The sequence below is a fragment of the Castor canadensis genome, chromosome 1, assembly GCF_047511655.1.
Source record: "Castor canadensis chromosome 1, mCasCan1.hap1v2, whole genome shotgun sequence".
Taxonomy (NCBI): domain Eukaryota; kingdom Metazoa; phylum Chordata; class Mammalia; order Rodentia; family Castoridae; genus Castor; species Castor canadensis.
Genome location: NC_133386.1, coordinates 164,712,003 through 164,726,659, shown reverse-complemented (window position 1 = coordinate 164,726,659; position 14,657 = coordinate 164,712,003).

Sequence of the window (14,657 nt, the reverse complement as noted above, 5' to 3'; positions counted from 1 at the left end):
TTTTGCTCAGAATTGCTTTGGCTATTCAACATCTTTTGTGTTCCCACAAGTATTTCACAATTGTTTTTTCTTTTTCTGTGCAGAATGTCATTGGAATTTTGATAGGGATTGCATTGAACATGTAGATTGCTTTTGGTAGTATGGCCATTTTCACAATGTTGATTCTACCAATGCATGAGCATGGAAGGTCTTTCCATCTTCTGAAGTCTTCTTCAATATCTCTCTTCAGTGGTTTATAGTTTTCATTAAAAAGATCTTTGTTTTCTTTTGTTAAATTTATTCTGAAATATTTTATAGTTTTTGAGGCTATTTTAAATGAGATTGTTTCCCTGATGTCTTTCTCAGTCTCTGTGTTGTTGGTATATAGGAAGGCTACTGACTTCAGTATGTTAATTTTGTATACTGCTATTTTGCCAAAAGCATTTATGATTGCTTGTAGTTGTTTGGTAGAATTTTTGGGGTCTCTTAGGTACAGAATCATGTCATCTGCAAACAGGGATAGTATGACTTCTTCCTTCCCTATTTGAATCCCTTTTATTTCTTCCTCTTGTCTTATTGCTCTGAGTAGGAAATCCAAACTATATTGAAGTGGAATGAAGAAAGCAGACAGCCCTGTCACATTCTTGACTTTAAGGGAAAAGGTTTCAGATATTCTTCATTTAGTATGATGTTGGATCTAGGTTTGTCATAGACAGACAGCCTTTATTATGTTGAGGAACATTCCTTCTATTCTTAGTTTCTTCAGAGCTTTTATCATGAAAGGGGTTTGGATTTTTTAAAGGCTTTTTCTACATCTATTGAGAAGATCATGTGGTTTTTGTCCTTGCATATGTTTATGTACTGTATTACACTTATGGATTTTTGGATGTTGAACCATCCTTGCAATCCTGGAATGAAACCAACTTGGTCAACGTGTATGATCTTTTTGACCTGTTGTTGAATTCTTTTTGCCAGTATTTTGTTGAGAATCTTTTCATCTATATTCATTAAAGATATTGGCCTATAATTCTCTTTTCTGGTTATGTCTTGATTGGGTTTTGGAATGAGTGTAATGCTGGCTTCATAGAATGAGTTTGGTAGTATTCTTTCCCTGTCTCTTTCCTGGAAAAATTTGAGGAATATTGGTGTTAGTTCTTCTTTAAAGGTTTGATAAAATTGAGCTGTGAATTCATCAGGTCCTGACCTCTTCTTTGTAGGGAGGCTCTGTATTAATGTTTCAATTTTATTGCATGTAGTAGGACTATTTAGGTGGCTAATATCTTCTTGGTTCAGTTTTGCTTAGTTGAATACATCTAGAAATTTATCCATTTCATCTAGATTTTCTAGTTTACTTGAATATAAGTTTTCAAAGTACTCTCTAATGATCTTTTGGATTTTGTTGGTATTTGTGATTATATCCCCTTTTTCAGCTCTGATTTTATTGATTTGCATCTTCTTCCTCCTCCATTTTCTTATGTTGGCTAAGGGTTTGTTGAGGTTGTTAGTCTTTGCAAAGAATCAACTTTTTGTTTCATTGATTCTTTGTACAGTTTGTTTGATTTCAATTTCACTAATCTTCTCCCTGATCTTTGTTATTTCTCTCCATCTGCTGGTTTTGGGTTTGGCTTGTCTTGTTTTTCTAGCAGCTTACGGTGCATAATTAGATTATTTATTTGAGAAGTCTCTGTTCTTTTAATGTAGGCACTTATAGCTATAAAACTTTCCCCTTATCACAGTCTTTGCTGTGTCCCACAGATTCTGGCACATTGTATTTTAATTTTCATTGGATTCTAGGAACTTTTTTAATTCTTACCTTATGACTTCTGTCACCCTTTGGTTTTTTTAGTAGTGTGTTGTTCATTTTCCATATGTTTGAGTATTTTCTGGGGATTCTTTTCTTGTTGAGGTCTGGTTTTATTTTGCTGAGATCTGATATGATGCAGGGGGTTATTTCGATTTTCTTAAATTTTTTGAGACTTGCTTTGTGTCCTAAAATATGATCTATTCTAGAGAAAGTCCTATGAGCTGCAGAAAAGAATGTGTATTGCCTAGTTGTTGAGTTAAATACTCTGTAGATGTCAACCATGTCTATTTGGTCTAATGTATATTGTAGCTCTGAAGTTCCTTTGTTAATCTTTTGTCTGGATGACCTATCTATTGATGACAGTGGGGTATTCAGGTCTCCCACTATCACACTAAACACTGTGTTAGTGTTTATCTGTGATCTTAGGGCTATTAGAGTTTTCTTAATGTAAATGGGTGTCCCTATGTTTGGTGCATATGTTAAGGATAGATATTTTCTCTTGATGAATTGTTCCTTTCATTAATATGAAGTGACCTTCATTGTCTCTTCTGATTGGTTTTAGTTTGAAGTCTACTTTTTCAGATATGAGTTTTGGAGGCTTGCTTGGAAAACTTTTTTCCACCTTTTGGCTCTAAGCCAGTGGGTTTTTTTTTTTTTTTTTTTTTTTGCAGTTAGATGAGTCTCTTGTAAGCAACATATGTTTGAGTCTTGTTTTTTAATACAATTTGTCATCTATGTCTCTGGATTGGGGCATTCAGGCCATTTACATTCAGTAATAATTGAGAAGTGCCTGTTGTTTTCAGTCATTTTTATTTCCCTGTTGTTTAGTTTTACTTATTCCTTGTTTACTGTTTTCCTTGCTCAAAAGGGAGTCTACCTATCTTACTCTAGTTTCTTCCTCTATATGTAAAAGTCCTGTAAGTATCTTCAGTAGTTCTGGCTTGGTGGTTGTAAATTCCTTTCATCTTTCCTTGTGGAAGGTTTTACTTTCTCCTTCAATTAAGAAGGATAATTTTGCTCGGTAGACTAGTCTGGGTTGACAGACTAGTTGTTTTCTTTTAGGGCCTGGATTATATCTTTCCATGACCTTCTTGTGCTTGGAGTTTGAGTTAAGAAATCTGCTGTTAATCTAATGGGTTTTCCTTTATATGTGTCCTGCCTTTTCTCTTTTGCAGCTTTCAAAAATCTTTTTTCATTCTGTGTGCTGAGTGTTTTTATTATGATGCGTCTGGGGGTGTTCCTCCTTTGGTCCTGGTGGTTTGGGTTCTGTAAGCTTCTTGCACCTGGGTGACTCTTTCTTGAGGTTAGGGAAGTTTTCTGCTACTTTTCTATTGAATAAATTGTCATTGCCTTCAGTTTGTATCTCCTTTCCTTTTATACCCATGATTCGTAGGTTTGGTATTTTCATGGTGTCCCAGATACCTTGCATGTTCCATTCATATTTTCTTAGCATTTTTTCATGATCTTTTACTATTTGATTGAATTCCTCTACTCTATCTTCTGTTCGTGATACTCTGTTTTCAGCTTGTTCCACTCTGTTTGCCAAGCTTTTGATTGTGATATTTATTTGTGATATTGAGCTGTTTATTTCAGATTACTTTTTAGTGTTTCCTTATCTTTCTTGATTTCCTCTTTCATATCCTGGATAGTTTGCTTAATTTCATTCCTCTGTTTGTTTGTATTTCTTTGAGCTCGTTTAATTGTTTATTTACATTCTCTTTGAGGCCAAATACTAACTTTTGTGTTTCTTTTTAAAGATTGATAGCTCTTCCTCTATACAGGTGTTTGGATCCTTAATGGTGGAATTGGCTTTTGATAGATGGTGGTTGTCTTGCTATTTCATTCTCCATTGAGACTTATGCATTTGGAGTTGTTTTTGGTTATGGTTTTAATCTCTTGTGCCCCTATAGTTGGTGTTTTGAGGTTCCTTTTCCTCCTGGTGCTCCAGCAGTCTTCCTCAGAGAGGGATATGCTGGATATGTTACCCCTTGTAGGGTTATTGTTGTGGTGCCAGTTGCCACTTTTCTACCCACTCTTTGATGGGGGGATGGGGGCTGTCCTGCAGTCACAGTTGGGACTGCTGGGTCTCTGTGCACTGTGGAAGGCAGGCCACCTAGCACCAGGAGGGTAGTTGATCACCACTCAGTGGTGGAGCTGGGATTCCAGCTCGTGAACAGGAGAGATGTGCCTCTCCTGCAGGGAGGTACAGTGGAAGGTGCTGGGCTTCTGTGTGCCTTGGGGGAAGAGGGCATCTGGTGCTGCCTGCAGAAAAGCAGGTTTTAGCTTTCCTCCCCTCAGTGGGTAATCTGGCATTCTTGCTCTTTGATGGGGGAGCGAGGGCTCTCTTGCTGTCAGGGACAGTGGGGCGGCTGGGCCTCCATGCTCTGTGGGGAGGGAAAGCCTCCTGGTGCCAAAAGATTAGCAATGCCTAGAACCTGGGGTTCGTTTTGGTGTATGGTGGCATGCTCCTGGCACTGTGTAGCAAGTTGAGGGTTCCTGTGGGGCAGAAAGGCCAGGGGGCTTGAATCATCTGGTGCCCACCATGCAATGGAGACACTGGGGTCTACTTGAGTTGGGGCATGGCCTTTCAGGAGCCTTGGCAGCTACTGCTAGCTTAGGAGAACAAAGCCTACAGGCAGTGGGCATTCAGGGCCTGATTTCCCACATAGGCCTCATGGATCACAGTTCTGTGGGACTGCTGCTTGCTTGGGAAAGCCAAGGCAGCAGGTAGTAAGAGTTTTGGGGCCTTATTTCCCTCATTGGCTTCTGGAAACTTAGTCCCATGGTGCTGCTGCCAGCTTAGGAGAACAGAGCCTGAAGACAGAAGGTGTTCCAGGGCCTGATTTCCCATATGGGCCTCAGAGAGCACAGTTCAGTGGGACTGTTGCCTGCTCAGGAGAACTAAGCCTGCTGGTGGCAGGAGATTTGGGGCTGGATTTCCCACATGGGCTTCTGGAACTGCAGTCTGGTGGTGCTGCCACCCGCTTAGAAGAACAAAGCCACTGTATAGTTACAGTTCTGGGGCCTGATCTACCCAGGCTTCAGGGACTTCAGTTCTGTAGTGCTGTTGCCGGGGGAACTAAACCTGCTGGCTTGTGCTTTCTGTTATCTATGGTGCATGGGAGCCTGTGGTATCTGCTTACACAGAGGGAGTGGTTTCCCTGGCATTTTAGGGTGAAGGTAGCAGGTCATGTATTGGGCAGAGTGTGGAGCTCTGAGTTCCTGTGTCTGCTGGGCAACCAGACTTACCACTGATTAATGGAGCCTGTAGCTCATCAGTGACTTCAGGGTTGGGGGATCAGGAGTGTTGAGCTGCAGGTCATTTTTCCCATTCTTCCTGTAGTTAGTTGTATCTCTATTTGTGGAGTGGGAGAGGGTTTGCTTCTCACTGGTTGCCTTTTGGGGTCCTCTGATATTCCTTTTTTTGGGTGGTTGGTTGCTGCTAGGCTATAAGAATGTCAACAATCTGCCATCTTGCCCTCTTCTCCTAGACTTAGATTTTAAAAACACATTTTTATTCTAAGGTCTAGGACCCTCAACTCTTTCCTAGCTCAGCTCATAACTAAGAAGCTATTCCTCTCCTTTGCTACCTTTTATACTTTTCTGAACCCAGAATCCCCTTTCCAGACAAGAGCACTTACTCAGACTTCCTTGCCTCACTCTCTCTGCCTCTCAAACTCAACATTTTAATTTTTAACAGTGTCACCAATATATAAAGCAGTCTGATGTTATTCTGATTCGAATATTAACATTTAAATGCTTTAAGTAAAGAATAAATGTCTTAAACATTGTTTTTACATTATAATTTTATTGTTTTGACATTATCAAGTGTGCAACAAAAGTTAATTTTAAGTCTACTCATTGTTTGATATTAGGAACTGGGAATAGTTTTTTTGGTCAGAAAAATTCTAATCCAAGTTGTGTGCTCCAAAATATAGCAGCAAAACCTTATCAATGGTAGGCCATTGAACTTCCATGTGGTATCACTAGTCAGGACATTTAGGGGCAATTCAAAGACTTGATTTTAAAGAAAATTACAGAACTGACAAGAGAAAATAAACTGTATTGACTCTCGAGACAATATGTGATAGACTATTTTCTGCAAAGAATAATACAGAAATAATATGATAAATAATTGTAAGCCAGAAAAAAACTTTTATTACAAGCTTGGTACATCTGTTCAACTAAGACTTTTTTGCTGAACTCCTATTTTTTTTTATCATCACTCATTATAATACACCTTAGCATATTCTACTTCAGGAGCAGGAGAAGATTCCACACAGACTACAATGAACTATATTTTCACAGCTTCAAAACTATTCTTGCCTGTTGTTATTCACACAGAGCACTCTGGGCAATTTGTTAGTCACTTCAAACTGTGAATTGATAACTTTGATAAACAGTAACTGAGTATTATTGGTAACATCTTTTGATTCACTGGGAACTTATGGAAAACACTTAAATCCTTTTTATATTAATTTATTGATTTTATATTGATATTGCTCTCAATGTTCTCAAGTCTTTGAGCAATTTTATTTTTGGATGCTGCAACCAGCATTTAATTAATTCACCATCTATAAATGGTTGTTAATGTGACCATAGAACAGTGTGAGATTAGTGCCACATGTGTTTTCTTTTTTTTTTTTTTTTTTTTTTTTCATTTTTCTTTTATTATTCATATGTGCATACAAGGCTTGGGTCATTTCTCCCCCCTGCCCCCACCCCCTCCCTTACCACCCACTCCACCCCCTCCCGCTCCCCCCCTCAATACCCAGCAGAAACTATTTTGCCCTTATCTCTAATTTTGTTGTAGAGAGAGTATAAGCAATAATAGGAAGGAACAAGGGGTTTTGCTAAACCACATGTGTTTTCTTTCACCCCTCTCAACCTCGTCATTCTAAGTATAAAATCAGCTGGAACACTAAAATGCGGAGTGCAGTTGTGATAGTAAACTTTATTTATAGACACAAACTTGAATTTACATAATTTTCACATTTCACAAAATATTTTCATTGTTTTAGTCATTTTTAAATGTAAAACCCATTCTTGGCCTACACAAAAAGGAGGGAAGGTAGATTTAGCACAAAATCCATAGTTTAGTTACTTTTGTGTTGATTGATTTGGTGTCCATATCTGAATTATTGTTTGCACTTCCCAAATCTGTTACCCTTCAGTCCTCCCTACCTCTCTCATAATCTCTCTATCAAGGTAAAATTACATTTCAAACTGTGATCTCCTCATTTTTACCACACAGACATGGTATTTTATCAAGTATACCCCCAAGTACTTCATGTTTTTGGTGTTGTTTGCACATGGTACTAGTGACATTTTCATTTTGTTTGTTGTTAGTATGTACAGATGGAATTAAATATGATGTTTGGCATTTTGGCTATTTAGTAACCTTGATAAAGTCATTCATCAAAAGTTCTAGCATTTTTATATTTTGGTAATTTAAAGACAACTTTCTATGTATTTGATCATCTGCAAATAAAGACAGTTATATACCCTTCTGTCTGGTTTGTCAATTCCCCCCACCCTGGCTAATAACCTCCTGTCAAATTTTATGTAAAATGGTGATTGTAAGATAGTTTGCTTTATTTCCAGTCTTAGGTGGAAAACCTTTATCTCTGTGTCATTATGTTATTTGTAGCTTTTTCATAGGTAGTGTTTAACAGGTTGAGATATGTTATTTTTTCTTGTTTGTTCAGTTTCATCATAGTTGTTGAATTTTGTCAAATGTTTTACTCTGCATCTAAGGAGATGAGATATATATATATACATATACGTATACATATGTATACGTATATGTATATATATATATTGACATGGCAAGTAATGGTGGTTTATTTTCAAATGTTAGAATTATTTCTGAAATAATCTTTTATGGTCATGACACACTATCTTTTTTCTCTAGTGCCAAATTTTATCTACTGATATTTATTTAGATATTTTTGCATTGGTGTTCAGAAGAAATATTAGAACATAGACTTCTTTTCTTGTAATGTCTTCCTTTAGTTTTGGTATGAAGTATGCTGGCATTATAAAAGCAGTTTAAAAACAGTCCCTCCTCTTCTATTTTCTGTAAGAATTTGTGTAGAAATCATACAGTTTCTTCCTTGAATGTTTGGGAACATTCTTGATCCTGAAATTCTTTTTCTTTAATTTTTAAATTTTTTTATTATTTTGCTGGATAGGGGATACATTGTGGCATTTACAAAAGTTCTTACACTATATCAAATACATCATATTTGAATTCATCCCCTCCATCATTTTCCTTTATCCCCCACCCCCTTTCCTGGAATAGTTTCAAAAAGTCTCATTTTTCCATTTACATACATGTGTACACAGTATTTGCCCTATATACACCCTCCTACACCCTTTCCTTTGATCCTCTCCCCCTCCCACTGGTACCAACTCCACCAGGCAGGACTTGTTCAGCCCTCTTGTTCTCCAATTTTGTAAAAGAAAAAAATGACATTTTTGTTTGTTTAAGATAACTACACAGGGAGTTTCCTTGTGACATTTATGTACATATAATATATATGAAAATACATATATGTATAATGTATATATATAATAATCCAAATTGGCTCATCTCTTCTATTTGTTATCTTTCTACCTTAGCCCTTTTCTTATGGTTATTTCAACAGGTTTAAAAGTTCTATAATCATTCTTGTATAGAGGGTACATTAACCATATTCACCTTCTTAACTTCCTTCTTCCACCTTCCCTCTCTTGTGTGTGACCTCCCTTAGCATGACCTGATTTTCATAATATTGCTGTATTTGTATTAAGTCTGTATTCCATATATGAGAGAAAGCATTTGGCTTTTGGCTTTCTAAACCCAGTTAACTTCACTTAAGATGATGTTCTCCAGTTCCATCCATTTACTTGAAAAGGGCAAATTTCATTCTTCTGTGTGGCTGAGTAAACTTCCATTGTATATAAATACTACATTTTCTTAATCTATTTGTCAATAGTGGGGCATCTTGGCTGTTTCTATAGCTTAGCTATTGTGAATAATGCTGCAACAAACATGGGTGTGCAGGTGCCTTTATTGTAACCTGACTTACATTTCTTTGGGTATATCTCTAGGAGTGGTATTGCTGGATCATATGGCAGTTCTATTTTAGTTTTTTAAGGAGCTCCATATTGTTTTCAATAGTGGTTATACTAATTTACATTCCCACCAGCAGTGTGTGAGGTTTCCTTTTTCCCATACTCACCAATATTTGTTGTTGTTTGTGTTCTTGATGGTAGACATTCTAACAAGAGTAAGGTGGACACTTAGTGTGGTTTTGATTTGCATTTCTTTTATGACCAGGGATGTTGAGGATTTCTTCATGTGTGTTTTTGGCCATTTGGACCTTTTCCTTTGAAAAGGTTCTGTTTGGACCATTTGTCCATTTCTCCATTGGGTCATTGATATTTGGGGAGTTTAGTTTTTTGAGCTCCCTGTATATTATGATTATTAATGCCCTGTCAGATGTGTAGCTGGCAAAGATTTTCTCCCATTCTGTGGGTAGCCTCTTTAGTTTAGAGACCATTTCTTCTGTTGTACCTAAGCTTTTTAATTACATGTGGACCCATTTGCCAATCCTTTCTCTTAGTCACTAAACCATTTGAGTTCTAACTAAGAAGTCATTGCTTATGCCTACTAATTCCAATTGTATTCCCTACTCTTTCCTGCACTAGCTTCAAAGTTTCAGGTCTTATACTAAGGTCCTTAATTCACTTTGAGTTGATACTTGTACAGGGTGAATCTAGCTTCATTTTTCTGCATGCAGATATCCAGTCTTCCCAGCAACATTGGTTGAAGAGGCTATCTTTTCTTCATCATATTTTTTGGCACCTTTGTCAAAAATTAGGTGGGCATAGCTGTTTGGATTCATATCTGGGTTTTTTATTCTTTTCCATTGGTCTTCATATCTGCTTTTGTGCCAGTACCATGCAGTTTTTATTTATATAGCTCTGTAGTATAGTTTGAAGTCAGGTATTGTGATTCCTCCAGCATTGCCTTGGTTATTTGTAGTCCTTTGTGCTTCTAAATGAACTTCTTTTATTTGATAGTTTGTTATAATTTATTTTTAAAAATAGAAACAAGAGTATTTAGGTTATTTATTATATTTTTTTAAAAAATTGAGTGCACTAGAATGTATTGATTATATAAAATAATGGGTTTCACTATGACATTCCATGTATTTAAGGTATCTTGATGGTGCTTATAACTCCATTACCCACACTTATTTTCCTTCCTCTCTTGTTGGTTCCCTTCCCATTCTCCAGTTGTACACTTTCTACTTTCATCTCTTGTTTTTTCTTTCTTTCTTAGATTCTGCCTATGAAAGAAAATGTTGGACATTTGTCTTTCTTACTCTGGTTTATTTCACTTAACATGATGATTTATATTTTCCTGCAAATGATATGATTTCATTCTTCCTAATGGCTGAATAATAACCGATATGATGTAGTTAAATCACTCCTGGGTATAGTATATACCTGAAAAACTCAGAGGCAGCAGGCAATAGAGATGCTTGCATACCTGTGATCATTAAGGCACTGTTTGCAATTGCAAGTCATGAACTCCACTCACATGTCCATGAACAGCATATATTTGTATCTTCTTGAGGGAGCATTAGTAATTTGGCTCTTTCAAAAAATTCATTTATTTCATCTAAATTTTAATTCTATAAAATTTATTGGCATATTTTAAATAATATTTTCTTAATTACCTTTTAATATGGATATTGGATCCATAGAGTTCACTTTATTCATTCTTTTTTCTTGTTGTTGGTGGTACTGGGGTTTGAACTCAGTGCTTCACACATGCAAGGCAGGTGTTATACTGCTTGAGTCATGTCTCTTTTTGCTCTGGTTAGTTTGGAAATAGGATTGCCTTTTTTGCACAGGCTGGTCTGGACCACAGTCCTCTTATTTTATGTTTCCTGTCTTTTCTGGAATGACAGGTGTGTGGCACCATGCCCAGCTTTTTCTGTTGAGATGGAATCTTGTGAACTTTTTTTTGCCTAGACTGGCCTGGAACCACTATCCTCTCAATCGCAACTCCCAACTGGCATGAGACACTGGGGCCTTGCTTTTTCTTTATTAATACTAAGTCATGTTTTCTCTTTTTTCCTCAATCAGCCCATTCATTAATCTATCAATTTATTAATCTTTAAAAAACAATCTTTAGTTTCATTGACATTTCTCTAATGTTTTTGTTTTTTACTTTATTGATTTCACTTGATATAAAATGTTTGCCTGATACATTTTAGTAGATGAAAGATATTTCACTTTCTTTTATATATGTCAGCTAAAGTTGCTATCTTTTAAAGCTATATCTACTAAGGTTTTTCTCTGACTGACCTCAATATTCTCTATTTTTGGTTTTCATCAGTTTTAATTATGATGTGTGCTTATGTACATGTGTTATCCTTATAGTTTCAGAGCTTCTTAGACTGTGCATTGCTATATTTCATTAATTCTTGGATATTTTCAGTCATATCTCTTCAGATAATCTTCTGTCCCCCTTTTTCTGGGACTCCAATAATACTTGTACCAGACTGATATAATCCTGCAGTTTGTATGTTCTGTTCCATTTATTTTTCTTCTGTTCTCTTCCTTACCTTCTTCATCTCCCTTTCTATTTCTTTCTCTCTGCTCTCTCCTCTTTGTGTTTCAGTTTCAATGATTTCTGTACTGATTCTTTTCTCATCCATATCCTACTTTTTGAGAAACCTTCAAGGGAATTCTTGATTTCTATTATAATTTTTTATTCCTACCATTTTCATTTGACTCTCTTTTTCAGTTTCCTTTTCTCTTCTGAAATTTCCCTTCTGTTTATGTATTGTCTACGTCTCCAGTACTACATTTTTAAAAGCATTGATTGTAAGTATTTTAATGTTCCTGTTAAGCATTTTCAATACCTAGGTTGTACTGGTTTGCTAGGGCTGCTATAACAAAATACCATGAATCTTTTAGTTTGGATTAAATAAAGAAATTTACTTTCTAGCAGTTTTGGTTTTCTCTTTTTATAAGAAAACCAGTTTTATTGAATTACAGCCCCATCTCTATGACCTCGTTTAACCTTAATTACTTGTTTAAAGGGCCTCAGTATATGAAAGGACACCATTTGGTCCACAGCAGCAGTCTGCTCTGTGGCTGGTGTTGATTGCCTTTTCTTTTGGTAATAGATTGACTTTCTTTAACCTGGTTTTAGGTTATTAATTTTGATTAAGTCTGAGACATCATGTATATACAAGCAGTGCAGCCAGAGATGAACAATATTTGCACCTGAAAGTGGACATATGTTTTTCTTTGACAGACTATTGATATGGAAGATTTGATCAATTTGTTTAGAAACCGAACTTAGTTTGGATTTTATCATTTCTATGCCCCAAATATTTCAGATTACTTCAGCATAGGCTGTTATTTGGTGCTTATTTTGTGTATTGTTGCTGGAGGGCTTTTTCTTGTTCCCCTTTCAGCTTTCAGAAATTCCTTTATGCTGTGTTACAGTGGAAATCTCCATCCATTCTCTTACCCATCCTTAGCAGTAGACTTCATTGCATTTTATTTGGTTCTGGGCTTGTTTTGGTAGAGGGAAATCTTCTTGTTCTTTTGTTCTAGCATCAGTTTTAGGCAGGGCTTCAGAACCTAGATTTTAGGGATATGGCTTTCTCAGTAAGCCTGCCTCTTATGTTATGGAGTCCAAATCTGTCTAATTTCTATAGGGAAAGATTTGGAGTCAGGGAAGGGAGAACTTTTTCTAATTGTCTTTCAGTAGCTGACATCTACTTTGAATCAGTATAGAGGATTCTCCAAGAGCAGAGGAGTACTACTTTTGCTTCTTCTCAGAGCCTTGGTTCTGTGGTGAAAGGGTTTTTTGTTTCAACTTAAATGTTTTTACTCCCATCACTAGCTTAGAAGCAGTGACATTCGCCTGGGCTCTGAGGTCAGGAGGATTTCAGATTAAGGCACTTGTTTTGCACGAGAAAATGGTGTAGGGAAGGGAGTGAGTTTCTGTGCCTGTGCTTGTGCTTGTGCCTCAGCATCAGCCTGTCACCATCCACATGCCTGTGCACAAAGGTGGTTTTCTTCAAATTTTTAGCATAATCTCACCTTTTCATGACCTATACTAGTGGGAGTCCAAGGAGAAATGTTTTTGGATGAGTGTACACACTATAACTGGGATTCCCAGTCATTATATATTGTTATGGTTAAAAGTTTAAAATTATAACTATTTTCTTCTTATCCATTTTAATTGTAGCTATCTCTTTCTCCTATGTTTGGTAAAATGTGAAGCAGTTCATGTCTCTCTTTGACAGGGACTTGATATTGTTTTGAATTCAGTTTGCTTGGTTGCCTTACAACTCTGCTTTCTTTTATTGATTTATTTTTCTCTTTTAGTGCTATGGGGCCTTGAATCCAGAGCCTTGAACAATGCTAGAGAAGCACTGTAACACTTGAGCCATGCCTTACAGCTCTTTTGTTTTGTATTTACTTTTCAAGATAAGATTTGACTAACTTTCCCCAGGCTGACCTGAAACTCCTGATCCTCCTGTTTTCCACCTCCTCAGTAGCTAGGATTACAGGTATGTTCCACTACACTTGGCTTGCAAGTTCAGCTTTCTGATGGGTTCAGAAAAATTTAGGATTTTGATACTTATCTAGCTTTTTTTTTTTTATTTATGGTATGGGAACAACACCCTCTTACAATTTTGTACAGTCAATCGATGTAGACCAGAAGCTTACTTTTGAAGAAAACACATATTTGCAATACAAATTCAGTGTAAACACACATACACACAAGCATGAATAATGAATACAGGATTCAAAATGACATTTATCTTATGTGGGGCAAACAAGGAATGGCTTGCAGTCAAAATAAATTGTGGGTGTAGGTTATATAATAGCCTTCACTTCTGGATTATAGATTTTTAAAAACATTGAACAACATAAAACAAATAAAGAAGTGTTCTATTCATGGATTAATTACAAGAGTATGTTATAAACAAATAATATGTTTAACACAATCTGGTATACCTGAATTTAAAAAGAAAATGTGATAAAGGATGGATACATATTGCAGAATTATTTTCTGTTGTATCATGAAAAAGAACAAGCAGTGACTTTACTGTAGTAATAACAAAATGATTGTTTTCCTCCTATGATGAAAATATTATTCAAAATAATTTGCTCTTGTGCAAGCTACCTTTGGAAGTGACAGTGGGCTTAATCTGGTGCTAAATGAAGGTGAAAATTAAGCAATATTTATTTTTGGCTTCTTTATATATCTCTGTGATCCATATCCTGTCCATATCATCTATATCTGTACCATCCCAATGTGTGCAACAGTTCAAGAGCCCTTTGGAGTCATTTGCTAATTCAAAGTCATGATTTAGTGTCAGAACCTAGACATCTCTCTCAACTCCCCCTTCTGCTTCACTTACATCTAATTTGGTCTTGTCAAACCTCTTGAATTAATCATCTCTTTCTTATCCTTAAGCGTTATGTTTCTTATTCAGTTCCTTGTCATTTCTCCCAAAATTATTGCTTTAAATGCTTCTCAATTTGGTCTCCGCCAGGTTTTCCCTCTGGCCCATTCACCCATCCCTTCAATTCTGTTATTGTCTCTTCATTAGTTATAGGATAAGAATCAAGTTTCTTAATTTTACATATTAAGCTGTCTTTGATCCATCCATTTGTATCACTACTAGGGCTTACTGAATCCATTCTGCCCAAAACCATAGACTCTACATTCTAAAGATAATGTCCTGAGATGTAAACCATTTGTTTGTATCTTAGAAGTGTTTATTGATCCATGACTTACATCATGAAAACAAGTCAACAAGTGCTCCAATTTCAGTTCTCA